Below are 15,945 nucleotides of genomic sequence, written 5' to 3'. Positions count from 1 at the left end.
CCAACATTCAACTCTTCCATCATTCTGATGCGTGTACATTCACTCTGCGTCTCTATTGATAGCAACTCACGATGCTACGTACTATTAATTATTTAATTATACATCATGGCCATTTCGGACCAGGAGCCTCGTTATAATTTTACTGTCACTTCAAATGCTATTCGTATATTTGCTTTCTGAAATACTCCACACCCACTACCAACCAATTTTGCTAGCAATTCAGAACACTTCCAGCTATATTCAGCAAAAAAGCGAAATTTGTGTTGGTGCAAAACAGCTAGCAGCAGCTCTGCATTAAATTTGTCCACGAGCTGATGTTGGGAAGCAAGTGATACCAATGGAATTCTCTGGAATATCGCTGTGTTCCCTCGAAGGTCCATGTGACACACAGAATTTCCATAAACATTTGTGGTAAATAGAACTAGTACAGACATTGTAGTTTTTATTTGATCGTAGGCAGCTGATGTCTGGATACGATTCATGTTCTTACATATGACCAGGAATATACACTCGTCAGCCAGAACATTATGACCACCGACTTCGGTGTGGCCGAGCGGTTGTAGGCACTACAGTCGGGAACCGCGCGACCGCTACGGTCGCAAGTTCCAATCCTGCCTCGGGCATGGATGTGTGTGATGTCCTTAGGTTAGTTAGGTTTAAGTAGTACTAATTCCTAGGGGACTAATGACTTCAGATGTTAAGTCCGATAGTGCCCAGAGCCATTTTTGAACCACCGACCTACTGTCAATATAAACCCTTCCAGGAGATAGCAGCCTCATCCGACGAGGAATGACTGCTGGTCAGACACACGCACGGAGCATGTAGTATCAGTGAACGTGCCGTCGGTGTGTAGAATGGGGAAGGCGCGCGATCTGTCTGAGTTTGACCGAGGGCAGGTTGTGGTTAAGGGGCTCCGGAAAGGCTCAAAATCATGAAAGTTCAATTTTTACTTTTTTGGGTTTTCTGAATCTGCAGACTATTACCTTTTAATAGATATATAATTTATTCAATTCCGAAGACTACAACTATTTTTAAATTTTTTTTTAAATGTGTTCTACATGGGCGTGACCCACTGTGGCGCTGTTAAACTGCTGTCAAATGGTGTTATTATTAACGTCCGTGTTCATCAGGTACATTTTAGTGATGTGAGATAAAGTATGTGTTGTGGCTAACCTGTGATGGTTCAATATATATCGCTGGTGTGATTGTCGATTGTTTCATGTTTATGTACTCTGTCGTTATCTCGAAAATATTCGTAATTAATTCTGTTTCTTGAGTCTCTGTTTTGTTGAAGTATAATAATGAGTAAAAGTAAAGTTATTAGAAATCCTCTGAAGGCTTTTAAGAAAAGGAGAAATGTTGGAAAGCCAAAGGTATGTGTTATTACTGTAAACAATAAAGACGATAACCAAGTGAGTGAACCTAACCTCTCAAGTACACCTGCCCATAGCAATCAAAGTGGGAAAGCTAATACTTCACAGAAGAAGCTTGGTTCAATGAGTGAAAACTATGAATGTTTTATGGGCGAATCGGATGTGAATGAAATATTTGATATGTCGGTTCTCAAAGGAATTTTTTCAAACTGTGTAAGATGTATTCATTGTAGTGAAGTTGGTCTGGAACTCTCCATAATAAAGCACGTAGGACTTGCTAGTGAAATACAACTGAAATGTGATAAGTGTTCATACATGACCACCTTTTGTAACAGTGTTGCAGTAACTGCAACTGAAGAAAATGGTAGCAAAATCTACGAACACAGCAACGAGCGATGCTTGCTTTAGACAAGGAACGCCTTCGGGCTGCAGACAGGGCTGTAAAGAGTCTAGAAATACAAGCAAGAGTAAACAGGAGGAGGAACAAGAGGAAGCTGGAGGAGGAGTTTGCAGAGGACGAAGATAATCCATCCTATGGACCTGGAATGCACTAAAAAGTTAATCCAATCTTTGTCGCTCGATTCCCAAAACTTTTATTTTCTCATACTAATTACATGTTTTCTAAGGATCTTCCAAACATATTTGTTTCAAACTTTCAGTAAATGTTACACAGTACCTTCTGCATAATTTAACACAGCCTTTTTCCAAAAAACTGTATATTTTTGAATATATAAATAAAAAATTGCAAAAAAACGTTGTGAATTTTCATTACAATTGAAAAAAACTTCCTGGCAGATTAAAACTGTGTGCCCGACCGAGACTCGAACTCGGGACCTTTGCCTTTCGCGGGCAAGTGCTCTTTCAGGAGTGCTAGTTCTGCAAGGTTCGCAGGAGAGCTTCTGTAAAGTTTGGAAGGTAGGAGACGAGGTACTGGCAGAAGTAAAACTGTGAGTACCGGACGTGAGTCGTGCTTCGGTAGCTTAGTTGGTAGAGCACTTGCCCGCGAGAGGCAAAGGTCCCGAGTTCGAGTCTCGGTCGGGCACACAGTTTTAATCTGCCAGGAAGTTTCATATCAGCGCACACTCCGCTGCAGAGTGAAAATCTCATTCTGGACAATTGAAAAAAATCATCTTTAATAACTGCACTAAAATTTTGTAAAATCCCTGTGTTAAGTTGTAGCTCATATTCCAATAAATAATCTGTAAAAAGTTCAACTGCCTACCTCAAATACTTTGTGAGGAAAGATGTAATTTATAAGCGTTATTTTAACATTGCAAGTATAGGGCGTTCCGGAGCCCCTTAAAAAATAAATAAAAAAATGGCTCTGAGCACTATGGGACTTAACACCGGAGGTCATCAGTCCCTAGAACTTAGAACTACTTAAACCTAACTGAACAAAGGACATCACACACATCCATGCCCGAGGCAGGATTCGAACCTGCGACCGCAGCGGTCGCGCGGTTCCGGACTGAAGCGCTTAGAACCGCTCGGCCACAGCGGCCGGCACAGGTTGTGGTGGCCAGAAGGCTCGCCAAGAGCATTTCGGAAAATCACGACTTGTCGGATGTTCGAGGAGTGCTGTGGTGAGTGTATTTAACACGTGACGAAACCAAGCTGAAACCATGTCCAGATATCGCACGTTTGGGCGGCCACCCCTCATTACAGACGCCGGCCGTCGTAGGCTGAGCAGACTGGTAAAAAAGGACAGGCGGCGAACTGTAGCGGAACTAACATCAGACTTCAGTGCTGGGCAGAGTACAAAGTGCGTCTGAACACACAGTGCACCAAACACTCCTAACGATGGGCCTTCGCAACCGACGACCCATGCGTGTGCCAATGCTGACACCACGACATTTGCAGCTACGACTGAAATGGGCAGGTGACTATAGGCAGTGGACATGGGCGCAGTGGCAGAGTGTTGCATGACCTGATGAGTCCCACACTGTCTTCATCAAGTCGATGGGAGGACGTGAATCCTGCGTCTTCAAGAGGAACAGCTCCTTAACAACTTTACGGTGGGACGGAGACAGGCTTGCGGCAGCTGTGTTATGCTATGGGGAACACTCACGTGGGCACCATGACGGCCAAGAAGTAATGTACACTGGTTGCAGACCACTTACACCCCTCCATGACGATCATGATTCACCACGACAGTGGAATTGTTGAACAAGATAGTGCACCATGTCACAAGGCCAGGAGTGCGATGGAGTGGTTCGAGGAACACAGTGGCGAGTTCCAATTGATGTGCTGACCCCCCAACTCACCAGATCTGAACCTGATCGAACCCATGTTCGATGTGATTGAACGTGGCCTCAGAGCTCATAGCCCCCTCCCCGGATTTTAAGGGAATTGTGTAACTTATATGTGCAAATGTGATACTAAATCCCTCCAAACGGCCGGTGTGGCCGAGCGGTTCTACGCGCTTCACTCTGGAAACGCGTGACCGCTACGGTCGCAGGTTCGAATCCTGCCTCGGGCATGGACGTGTGTGAGGTCCTTAGGTTATTTAGGTTTAAGTAGTTCTAAGTTCTAGAGAACTGATGACCTCAGATGTTAAGACTCATAGTGCTCAGAGCCATTTGCGCCTTTTTAACTCCCTCCAGCGACCTATCAAGGCCTCATTGTTTCCATGCCAAGACTAGTTACCGCTGTTATCCGTAGACAGGTAGACTTACCGGCTAGCTGATCAGCGTGTATTATCCCCCCAAAAATTTGTCGAGCCTGTCGACAGTGACACTTTTGTTTAATAATTTTGTCATAAAAATACTGAAACACAGAGCTACATTTTCTGTGCAGTGTACATCTGTTTAGCGTAGACTGCAATGACGAATCTCTGTGTGGTGTGATGATGCGTTTGCCTACATGTGAAGGAAAGAACTCGGTAAAAAAAAAAAAAATTTAAAAAATCCATCAGCAAACTGAATGTTCCCGTAAGACTGACGAATCATCGCTACTAGTGTAACATGTATACATTTGAATTAAATCCTCCGAAACGAAATGCATGCAGTCACACAAAGTGAACCTAAATACTGTGTGTGGATGTTCCGGCTGAAATGTACATTATCGGAATACATGTCGTGGATACCAAGGTGCAATGTAATCACCACGACTCTAGCGTAAGCGCAAGGTCCAGAAAATAATCTTCCTAAGACGCCTCCCTCTAATGAAGAGAATGCAGTGGCTCGAAAGCTAATTAACTTAGCTATAAGTCGTACCAGAGTCAAACAACGAAGGGCTTCGAATCACCCCCACACTATGTGATCAAAAGTATCCGGACACCTGGCTGAAAATGACTTACAAGTTCGTGGCGCCCTCCATCGGTAATGCTGGAATGCAGTATGGTCTTTTACCACTCTTAACCTTGATGGCAGCTCCCACTCTCGCAGGTATACGTTCAATTTGTTGCACGAAGGTTTCTTGGGGAATGGCAGCCCATTTTCCACAGAGTGCTGCACTGAGGAGAGGTATCGATGTCGGTCGGTGAGGCCTGGGCGAAGTCAGCATTCCAAAACATCACAAAGATGTTCTATAGGATTCAGGTCAAGACTCTGTGCAGGACAGTCCATTACAAGGTTGTTTTTGTTGTGTAACCACTCCGCCACAGGCCCTGCATTATGAACAGCTGCTCGATCGTGTTGAAAGATTCAATCGCCATCCCCGAAGTGCTCTTTAACAGTGGGAAGCAAGAAGGTACTTAAAACACCACTGTAGGCCTGTGCTGTGATAGTACCATGCAAAACAACAAGGGATGCAAGCCCCCTCAATGGAAAACACGACCACACTATAACACCACCGAATTTCACTGTTGGCACTAACACGCTGGGAGATGACTTTCACCGGGCACTCGCCATACCCACACCCTGCCGTCGGATCCCCACATTGTGTACCGTGATTTGTCACTCCACACAACTGTCAATTACACATTACGACCCTGTTCAACTGTCTACAGTCCCTGTCAGTCAACACACGAGGTCGGCATGTACGCTTTTGAGATGTACGTCTGCCTTCACGTTCCCACTTCACTATCACATCAGAAACAATGGACCTAGGGATGTTTAGGGGTATGGAAATCTCGCGTACAGACGTATGACACAAGTGACACCCAATCACCTGACCACGTTCGAAGTCCGTGAGTTCAGCGGAACCCATTCTGTTCTCTCACGAGGTCTAATGACTACTGAGGTCGCTGATATGGAGTACCTGACAGTAGGAGGCAGCACAATGCACCTACTATGAAAAACGTATGTATTCGGGGGTGTCCTGATACTTTTGGTCACTTAGTGTATACAAACAGACAGTATAATTCACACCTGCAGATTGTCATCAAGAATGGATGTATTGAATGAGAATTTAGTCGGTTCTGGAGGTATGTTGTGGATCATTGGGACATAAAGCATTTCATGGCGTATTGTACGTTTCTGCGAACTACTTGAATACAGTTATCAGGCAACACGATGAACAATTTAATTTTTAAAGCTTGTCGTAATTGTGTTGCCAAATGTACTTTGAAAGCTGCTTCGAAAACAATCACCAACGAGTTGTCTACAGGAGCGGAAAGTCGTCCTGCATTCACGTACTTTTAGAAGTGACACAGGGGTCAGTTATTGGCCCACTCTTCTTGAATATTAATGACATCGCTTCGGTTCTGTCCTGCAAGTATCACTTCTTTGCTGACAACCTCCAACTTTACCTAAATGCCTAAGTTGAAGATATCAGTATTGCGATCGTCCCAACGAATTATTACCTGTCTTCAGTGATAAGAAGGGCGCAAAAATTGGGACGTAAAATGAATGCGTAAAAGGTCCATAGTTATTTTAACATCTTATCAGAAATTAATTTCTCATTTCTGCGGAAGATCACTTCCTATTCTTCTCGACGGTATTACAAAAGGTGAAAAACTCGGGTGTACCTTTGGATAGGCATTTCAACTGTGCAGAAAATACTGTCGTCAATATGCAAGAAGATTTCTGCTTGCCTCTATGCCTTTAAAAAGTTTCGGAACATCTTTCTGCATGGCGTGAAACTTAAACGCGTGCAGTTACTCGTTCTACCGAAACTCCGTCATTACGATATAAGCCAACGTATCACGTGTAGTGAGAACACTAGAATGTTAGATTTAGCAATGGGCGATCATGTGTGATACAGGAGCAAAATCTGTCTCTAATGTTATACTCAAGAACGAATGTGAATCGCGTTTTACTCTGCACTACAGTAATTACTAAATTTTTATAAGTTGTATATCAACTGTAACTTATAATACACTTATCGTAATTAATGTAATGGAAAACACATAAAGCACCTGGTTAGATATACGAGAGTGCCTGGTGATGACAATCTTACCAAATTTAAGAAATGAATAGAAAATTGAATAAAATGAAATACTTAGTGAGATAGGCGACCACTCATTGGGAACAGGATATCCGGTTTCGATCAGAGGGCTAGAAAAAAATTTTCAGTTCACGCGACATGTTCATAACATTTATTCACTCCAAAAAACACTGCGATTAAGTTTGGAATTTAGCATTGAACATGGGTCCATAATTAAAAATGAGGAGTTCAACGTCAGATACTCTAATCTCATATTCGACCGAACATTGATAATGAACATTTCTTCCATCAGCTGAACTGAAATCCGCTATTTCTGACTCGGATGACTCCACATCATCATGCGTTATCCATGTCGCCTAAGAAAGTGGTAAAATTAAATGAAGGTTTATCGTCACGTTGACAAGGTGATCAGTAGAGACTTAAGCTCTTATCGAATAATGAAGGTAATTAGCCGCATTCTTTTAAAAAGATTTTTCTCAGTCACATCCTTAATCTATTTAGGGAGAGAATGGAAAACTTAAATCTGGACGGTAATTTGAACCTAGTAGCCCCCGAATGCAAGTACAGTGTTTTGAGCACAGTGTTACTGGGCTGTGTCGAAAGTGAGTTTTAGATATCTGGGACTTTGAAACACGATAACGTCGATGTGAAGCAAATTAAAACCGTTTATAAAACCTTGCCGCAAAGACACACACAATGGCTTATCACTGTGAATAATATTTCTCTTTTTATTTGACGTAAAGACAGTGTTTCTGGACAAGAACTTAGGATTTTAGAAAAAAACTGCACTTTTCTTAACCGTGGAACACGTTTTGGCTTGCACACAGACCTAACAAGCTGGCGGCGAGTCCGGCTGAATCATACCACAGAAATAAAAGGACACTCACTTTACTCCGCTGAATGCGTTTTGGCGGGCAGACGCGCCTTCTAAACTTCACCAAACCCGGGATAATAGAGCACGTTGCGTATGTCTGACAATACGGATTTATTCCAAGAGAGAGAGAGAGAGAGAGAGCAATAAAATACACAATTTGTTTACACATTACTTCTGTCGCACAAATACGTTACATGAACGAAACAGAAATAAAAATTTGGGGAAATATTTACTCACAGAGAATGTAGTTATTTAAATTTAAGTCAGGTTTCGTAATGTACACTTAAGGCTGCAAAGCATGTTTCAATATCGTGATATTCGAAAACAAGGGTAATAGTAAACTCCTTTAGCATGTCACATCTCCTCAATCAGATAATGCTATGATGCAATATTGAATGGAATGTACACGGAATATCATTAGCAGGTAGGGCGAATGGCTAGAGAGGTTTACTGACTGTGTATGTTAATGTAGAACGGATATTAATTAAAAATCGGCACAAAAAATTCTGGACTGGGGCACGCTTGTGGCGAGTTACGAATTAATTCTGCTCATCAGAATCAAGAGCGCATCGTATTACTTTATTCCGATGAACGGGCTACTGGTGCGTGCCCCGTTCAGTCGTGTATTTCTGGAGATTTCCCACATTACTTCCTCAGAATGAATAGTTATTCACAACTTCATTTTAAACCCAATAATTTACAGGGAGCGTAAGGAAACTGTTTTCCTCCGTAGTTAAAATAGCCGTGATGACACAGTTCAGCCGGCCGGGATGGCCAAGCGGTTAAAGGCGCTACAGTCTGGAACCGCTCGGCCGCTACGGTCGCAGGTTCGAATCCTGCCTCGGGCATGGATGTGTGTGATGTCCTTAGGTTAGTTAGGTTTAAGTAGTTCTAAGTTCTAGGGGACTGATGACCTTAGAAGTTAAGTCCCATAGTGCTCAGAGCCATTTGAACCATTTGAACACAGTTCACCTCTGTTTCCCACTATTTTGACAAGACATTAAATGCGCTGGGAATCGGAGGGAAGCGGGGTATTAAAGTCTGATGGAAGCCAGAAAAGAAATCCATAATTAGTGTAGGATCCGGACATCTTGAAAGTACGTAATCCATCCGGTTAAAATATGCGGTTCTTACCGCTGATAACGAAGGATATAGCAGAGGCGGCTATGTACATAGTCAGTACCGTCAAATTAAGCCACACTATGAATTTTACTCACAAAAAGTTGGTGGATAAATAACGCTTTAAAGAAGTCAAATCTATGGTGTAGGTCGCTATGTTACATGTCTGTTTTTGCGTGAGGTAATTTATGACTTGAGTTACTGACGTGGAAACATACTTCACCATAACTTACATTCTTCAAAAACAGGTAGCACACACGGTTTTGTTGAGGTTAGTCAACAGAGATTTAACCACAGTTATCTGAAACGTAGCTAATAAAGACATGATTAACTAGAAGCAGGCTATCAAATAGCTGTGTAATCGGCAGTGTTGAAGCAATGATAAATGTTACCCGTTTATCAACAGAGTGAAACCTTCTTTCTGATTTTAGCTTCGATCGGTTTTCTAGTCACGATCTTCCCGTGAGGAATGTAGCGGAGGAAGCCTGCATTAACATACATATACTCCTGATCCAATCTGAACACAACTAGCCGCCTTGTATCAAGCCGGTAGCATCAAATCAAGGTACGCGATAAATTCAAATCTCATGACGCTGATGACGAATATCCTATTATAATGATGTCTTGGATGTGAATTGCGACGAAATAAGCATACTTACCTAGAATTTATCGTGTCATACCACGAACAAAAATATGTTTTAAGCTTCAAATACTTCACAGTAGCTATTAGGCTTGTCACGGCAAAATAACAAAAAAATTGTTCATTTCGACTGTATCTTGAATACTCTGTATGCTATCTATATGGACGCCAAAAACAAGCCCCCATGTTTCTTGCGGTGCCGTTTCCTTCTAACAACCACAATGCGACATCACATCCGCTTACCACAGAAGGAGCTCTTACTTGACTACCACCAGCTAAAGTGTGTCTGCCAAATACGGAAGGATAGGAATACAACAATCAGTCGCAATCCCTCTGGCTTTTTATTATAATAATAAAAAAATAAAATTATATAATAATAATAATAAAACCATTGAGACTGCTACTGATTGCTTTATTCCTATCCTCCCTTGTAAAAATATATAGTCGCTGTGCTCAACTGTTCGGTGTATAATCAAAGTTGGCATCTGTAAGATATTTGGCAGCAACTTCAGATACAGCTGATATTGGCAAGAAGGAAGTGCAGCGTACCACACAAGATGACTGATATGTGGATCGGCTTGGAATATCGACTGAAGCACCTGACGCACTAAACTGTACCAAAAACATAAAGATAAATCGAAATCCTTTAAACCTATACCAAAAAAAGGAGGAAGATAAATATTTAAGTCTGTCGACGACCAGGTCATCAGAGCTGCAAACGTTCACTAACAGTTTTATTGAGCAGCAGTGAATGAGGAACGTAGCCAACGTAGCCAGAAATGCGTGGGAAATGTGGATGATGAGAGGAATCAGTCTTTGGTCGACCCTGTCTGGCATATACTCTTATGGCTGGCTGTTGCAGGTCAACAAACGCTGTTGAAGCAACATTTGAAGTACAAATATATACACCAGTGCAACCAGTCAATAAGCTTCAATTCTTAATTTTTCTGTAAACCAGCAAAAAGCCACTACGAATTTTGTTATATTGCAATTAATTTCGGCTGTTTACGACAGCATGTGGAAGACTTTGAAACTAAAATGGGCTGTACTACATGTTCATTAACACGTAACATATACTACAGCAATGGATATATCGTACATACCATTTTAGCTTTAAACAGTTCCATCTGGTAACATAAGTAGTCGAAACTAATTGCAGCATAATTACATTTATAGCAGATTTTTGGTGATTATATATATAAAGCTATTACCAGCTCCGTGGACAGCAACGTAAAGAAGATTTAATTCTTCAATTACAACGCTTTTCGAAGACTGCATTATCAGACGACAGTTTTGATTTACAGGTCAGCAGCACTGCACGCAGGAATGACTACGATGTCGAACGATCCAGAAATGTTTCAATTTGTCGCTTCGATTATAATATAAATTTACAAAAATTCTTGGATTTTCGGTGTCGTTTTCTAGGAACGATGCTACTAGGCCAAAATAAATGCCATCTGGTGATGGGAAAAACTCCTGAAACACTTCGTAACTGAAGTATTAAAGCTTAGTGACTAGCTATAGTATGTGTCTTTGCTTGTAGTTTAAACGTACAGTCACAGAAGCGGCCTATACAACGTGTTTGTGTGTAAGATACCGGAATTACAGCGGGTTGTCAGCAGAACAGCAAGTTGTCCCGAAGTAACGTTTCGGCGCGTTTCCCACTAATTGTCTTCAAGAGAAGAAATTCGATGACGTAACTGGCGTCCGCGCATGCTGTATCAGGGGATAAGGGCTAACGCGTGCACCATACGGCGTTAGGTTGCATCGTGTTGTAACACGCCACTGAAAGCTCGGAAGATACGCAGAGGCTTCTACTTGGCTGCACTGAATGGCATTAGCGGTCAGCAATACACTGTCGAAACACTGACGTAATGTCGTCGGGTCATCAGTCGAGTAATGGCCCCATCCTGATGTGACGTTTCGACGAGTTTCTCGCTCGCCATCTTCAGGAGCAGCAGTCGGCTGAGGCAGATAGCGCGGTAGAGTGGCACTCACCGGATGCTGGAGAGCGGCGGCCGAGCCGCGTATCCCGGCGATCCGTCGCGACTGCGGCTGCCGGCTGCTGGCTACCCCGCCAGCGCTACGCGTCGCGCCGCCGCCGCCTCCGCCTCCACCACCACGCGCCGCGGCGCGGTCTAAATATACCACCGGCCGTCTGTAGACGGGTCGCATAGCCGACACACACACGGGCGTGCGCTCGCCCTCGCACGCATACGTACATACGGCAGCCACACGGCGTGCAGCGGCTCGTAGCTGCTAGCCCCTCATGATCGAGCCCTGGTTTCATTCTTCGGCATAGCCAGAGTTTCTGGCAGTGTAATAAACGTCAGACTGTCATACTCAGATTTCCGATTATGGCCGAAGAGCGAGAAGGAGTAGAGGAATGGCTCCTTTCCACGAAGGCCAATACTACACTGCGATCTAATTAGTAATTAGACACACAATGCGTGAGCGTACGGGTGTGCGCTCGAGCGTGCTTATATATATATATATATATATATATATATATATACATATATATATATATATATGTGTGTGTGTGTGTGTGTGTGTGTGTGAACAGATAATATCAAATTAAAGAAAAGAAATCGTTATACAACTTTTGAAACGTAGGGACGAACGTAACTTTCGCATGAAAATGTCACTGCGAAGTAGCATAGCTCGATGACACTTAGACCATATATAGAAGGAACGGCTACACAGTACAGCGTATCCATAAATTGTCTTAACAACTTAGGAGTTTAATAACTTGATTGGATGCTTTGTGGAAATTATACTTAACTCTTTAATACAGTATTTGATGACTTCTCTGTTTACCTGTCACCACCGCAGATCTTTCCTGAATCCGGCAGATCAAGATCCTACCATAAGTTAAAGTTCATGAGTTCACTCCCTTCGCAGCCCAGAAGACATGAGGAAGATCAGAATTTTATCCAGCGAGTGGATAGTGGGCCGGTAGCTTACAAACTAAATCTAAACTTGGAATTGTTACAAACAACAAGTAAATAACAGATATATGTCATTTGGTGGAGCGCAAGAAAACGTCTCTAGTGAACACTGCTCAACTACAGTCGATGAGTTGATCTATTTTGGTTAAGCTTCTCACAGTGTAAGGATACAATTTTACATTAATACGCCGCAGTTCCTTAACGGGGCAGCAGTCACATTCCTTCAGAAATGTTTATAAAACGCCTAAATGTTTCATATATGACGCAGTCCATTACGATAGCTGCCGGACGCAACTCCATGCTTCAGCGGCTCTGTTGACAGTGAGTCACGGCTCACGTCACACCCCAGCAATGTGATCTGCCAAGTGAGCGGAAGTACAGCCACAGGCAGAAACTGCGACAGCAGTTATTTCAAGAATGGATAGGAAGTTTAGTGATGATTATTTGGGACCCACGTCTTGCGTCGCAGTTCCGTAATTTATTCACATCACGGTGTCCATTAGTATAATGAAATATTGATCCCGAAATAGAGTGATTTTATGTTTATTTTGTCACCATTATCTAATGATCGTTCAATGGTGACGTAATAAAGGTGGAAAACTGTTGCGAGAATACTCATGTCTTGACTTGAATTATGTCACGGTTTTTTTTTATAGAATAATGAGCTAGTAAGGAAAGGAAATAATTTTTCTGTATAACCTGTTCTTCTTATTCTTCTTCTCCTTTTCTTATTAGCCGACTCCGAACCATGCTATTTCAAATCAACTTTTCCCCTTTCCTTGCTCCTGGACTTAAGCTTTCGCTCAGTAACCCCGCATTCGTTTCGAAAGCTGTTTTCCATCGTTTGAATCTACATTTTTTAGTGTTTAAGCGTGCATTTTCTTGTAAACTAGTGTGCTCTTTGAGCTTCGTATTGAGCGTAAAACGTTCGTGTATATCCTCCAGCGCTATTCGCACTTTCAGCACATCTTCTTCTACATCGGTGAACCACGTTTCCTTAGTCCTCTTGTTGAAAAAGTAGCAGAAGATACTATTGTTCCAACTTGTAAGATTCACACGGGCGTTATAGAAAAGCATACTCCTCCCAAGACTGGTGCCTGTGATCTTTTCTACACGGTTGTATCGTCTCCCCAATTCGCAATTTTCTACACAGCCTCATTTTATACCTATTAACTTCCTGGAAGACTGTGAACTGATGAAAACGAAATATTTGCAGAATATGTAAATAAATAGCTAGTAGAACATCCAGAGAGTACACAATTTTTAATTATCTCCGTTTAGCTGTTAAAGTCACGTGATCAAATATATAGCGTCAAGTCCTCGACCTTAAGTTCTTACAGCTTCGTCTAATGTCATACATGTCTTATTTTCTTAGCATAAATATTTGTTATATCCTCATGAAAGTATATCTAGGGCTACAATATCAAGCAGTATTTCATTCATCAAGATTGGCGGTGATAATCGGTGTCACAGAAAATATAAATGTTTCAGTTGTTCTTATACATCACTGTACCACGTACTCCTTCCATAACGAAACATACTAAGTTATAGGTAATAGTTCATAGTTTATCTGGTATTAGATTGAAATTCAAATTTCTTTGTTGTGTTAAATGTTTATGAGCTCTGCAATTATTTCGTAAATTAATGATAATGCTAGCGGAGACGGCAAGATATATTTCTTTATTCGAATATGACGAGAATACTTACGTAACTGTATGCTGCAGTATTATTTACTCAGTGTTTACCGACGATGAAGGCACACTAATGTATCAATGTGCCATTCGTATCATAGATACAAGCAACAGATGTGAAGTGTTTCGATGACTGCATGTTTTCCAGAATTTGTAGCGAATACACACCAGGAAAACGCTAATGATAAACGATGGTACGTAACAGGATAAAGAAAAAGAATTTCTCGATCAAAGATGTGACTTAGTCTTGGTTCCTTCATGGTATGAAATCTCATGCTTTATTGTTTTTAAACAACGCACCTTTCCGGCACCGAAGCCGCGCCAGAGTATCAACGTGTACATTTTTAGGGTCAAACCATTTCATACCTATGATAGAATACTCACATCATCAATAGAAACCACGTCTCTCAAACGTCCACACCCAACCAAAAGCCGACCTTTATCTAGCGCGTGGGTTCCATTACGCGAATGGAAACAAGCAAATACTGCCTTCTGAAGTTTCACTGACGCCTCGGGCAGTGCCTACGAATTACTCCCGCCGAGATAGTCTAGGAAATGTCCCTTTAGCGGAGCTCGCCAGCAGATTATTACTCTCTGATGAGATGACCGCTCGTAGCCGCTGCAGGCGGCGCGGAATAATGCGTGGAGATAAATGAATAAGCGGATCTGCTGGTACATCCAACGGCGACGCAACGCCACAAACAGTTCCGCAGTTGGGCTGCAGTTTTCGCTAAACGGATGCAGACGGTGGCATAATTTAGTGGCAGCCGGCTCGCTGCGTTCATTAAGAAGTTGGAAGCTTTATTTCTTTTCTTTGGAAAAACGGAAATGAAAGTTTTCCTTCCTCCTTACATACTTCATTACGAAGAAACTAATTTACTTACTCCTTCGTTTCTTGTTCTGTTAGTGCCAGACGAAATAAAGTCAAGGAAGGAAAACAAGAACGCGCGAGCTTCTAAGAGGGATCCGAGCCCGTCTCCGTGGAAGACCGGCCTTCAAGGGACGCGAGGGTAACCCGCTTCCGCAGTTCCTGCCCCCCGCCCCCTAACACTTTTCCCAGAGCCAGTACATCAACGTTTTTCTACGAAGAGAGGCAGGACACCATTCGCAGAAAATACGCGTACAGACTACGCGCTTAATATGTTCCTCGGCAACGGGCGCGGAATGAATTTCTCTCGAGAGCAGGGCAAAGTGGTGACTGTTGTTTCATTGTGTTGGTTCCAGGAGGTGATAAACACAGCGGGAGGTCCATGTGCTACAGGAGCGCCTCAGCAGGTCAGTTGCCGGTTATTGTAAATCAAATCGTATGGTACTTCGTGGCGTAGGGTAGCAGGCACAGACACAGAATTTTTATGAAGGGACTTAAAATCATCCTTTACGCACAGGTGAACATAATTACAATTGAGAGGCATCCACATGCCTTGCTCATACTGTGGCATCAAGCAGTCAGGCCTACAAGATGAGTGGTCTGCCAAGCGAGTGGATTCATTCTTATTTATCGAGTAACATGAACTCTCGTACTCACAATTAAGTTACAAATTATCCTCCTGTATGAATAATACGCAACGGAAACGCATATCTGACTATCAGGAATTTACAGAACTCTGACTGTTCACTACGCACTGGCAATACCACATTTTCTTTTTGTCTTTTATTTAACGGCTTTTATCAACACGTGGCCACCGCACTGAATATGAATGGCGCACACATTATAAATTCGGGACATCGTGACAACATACAATTCGAAGGAAAAGTCCACCAATCTTTTTCTTTTCACTAACTTATTTATTCCGATAAATTCTATAACCTAAACACACAAATTCTATAACCTACAACAATAACACATGAGAAATTCCGCCCAGTGGGCATGGCTTAACATTGGTGATTCTCTACCTTATGGTCTCGTAATTATTTAACGCTACAGTGCACTTTCTGGATAGGATGGTGGATCTTTTATTATTTCTCACAC

General features: G+C 42.4%; 1 protein-coding gene across 2 annotated transcripts in view; it reads right to left on the bottom strand.

Annotated features, from left to right (window-relative positions):
- LOC124612264 (irregular chiasm C-roughest protein) overlaps positions 1 to 15,945 on the bottom strand; it is a 1,966,673-nt gene that overhangs the window by 1,490,562 nt on the left and 460,166 nt on the right. The window contains exon 1 of one of the 2 annotated variants that reach the window (XM_047140358.1): positions 11,333 to 11,422. The exons of the other annotated variant lie outside the window; for it this stretch is intronic. The gene's annotated coding sequence lies outside the window, so the exon portion shown is untranslated. Of the gene's footprint in view, positions 1 to 11,332; positions 11,423 to 15,945 lie in introns of those variants that run through there. 2 annotated transcript variants of the gene reach the window in all.

The sequence above is a fragment of the Schistocerca americana genome, chromosome 4 (genome assembly GCF_021461395.2).
Source record: "Schistocerca americana isolate TAMUIC-IGC-003095 chromosome 4, iqSchAmer2.1, whole genome shotgun sequence".
NCBI classification, from domain to species: Eukaryota; Metazoa; Arthropoda; class Insecta; order Orthoptera; family Acrididae; genus Schistocerca; species Schistocerca americana.
This window is presented reverse-complemented; position numbering and strand designations above follow the sequence as displayed.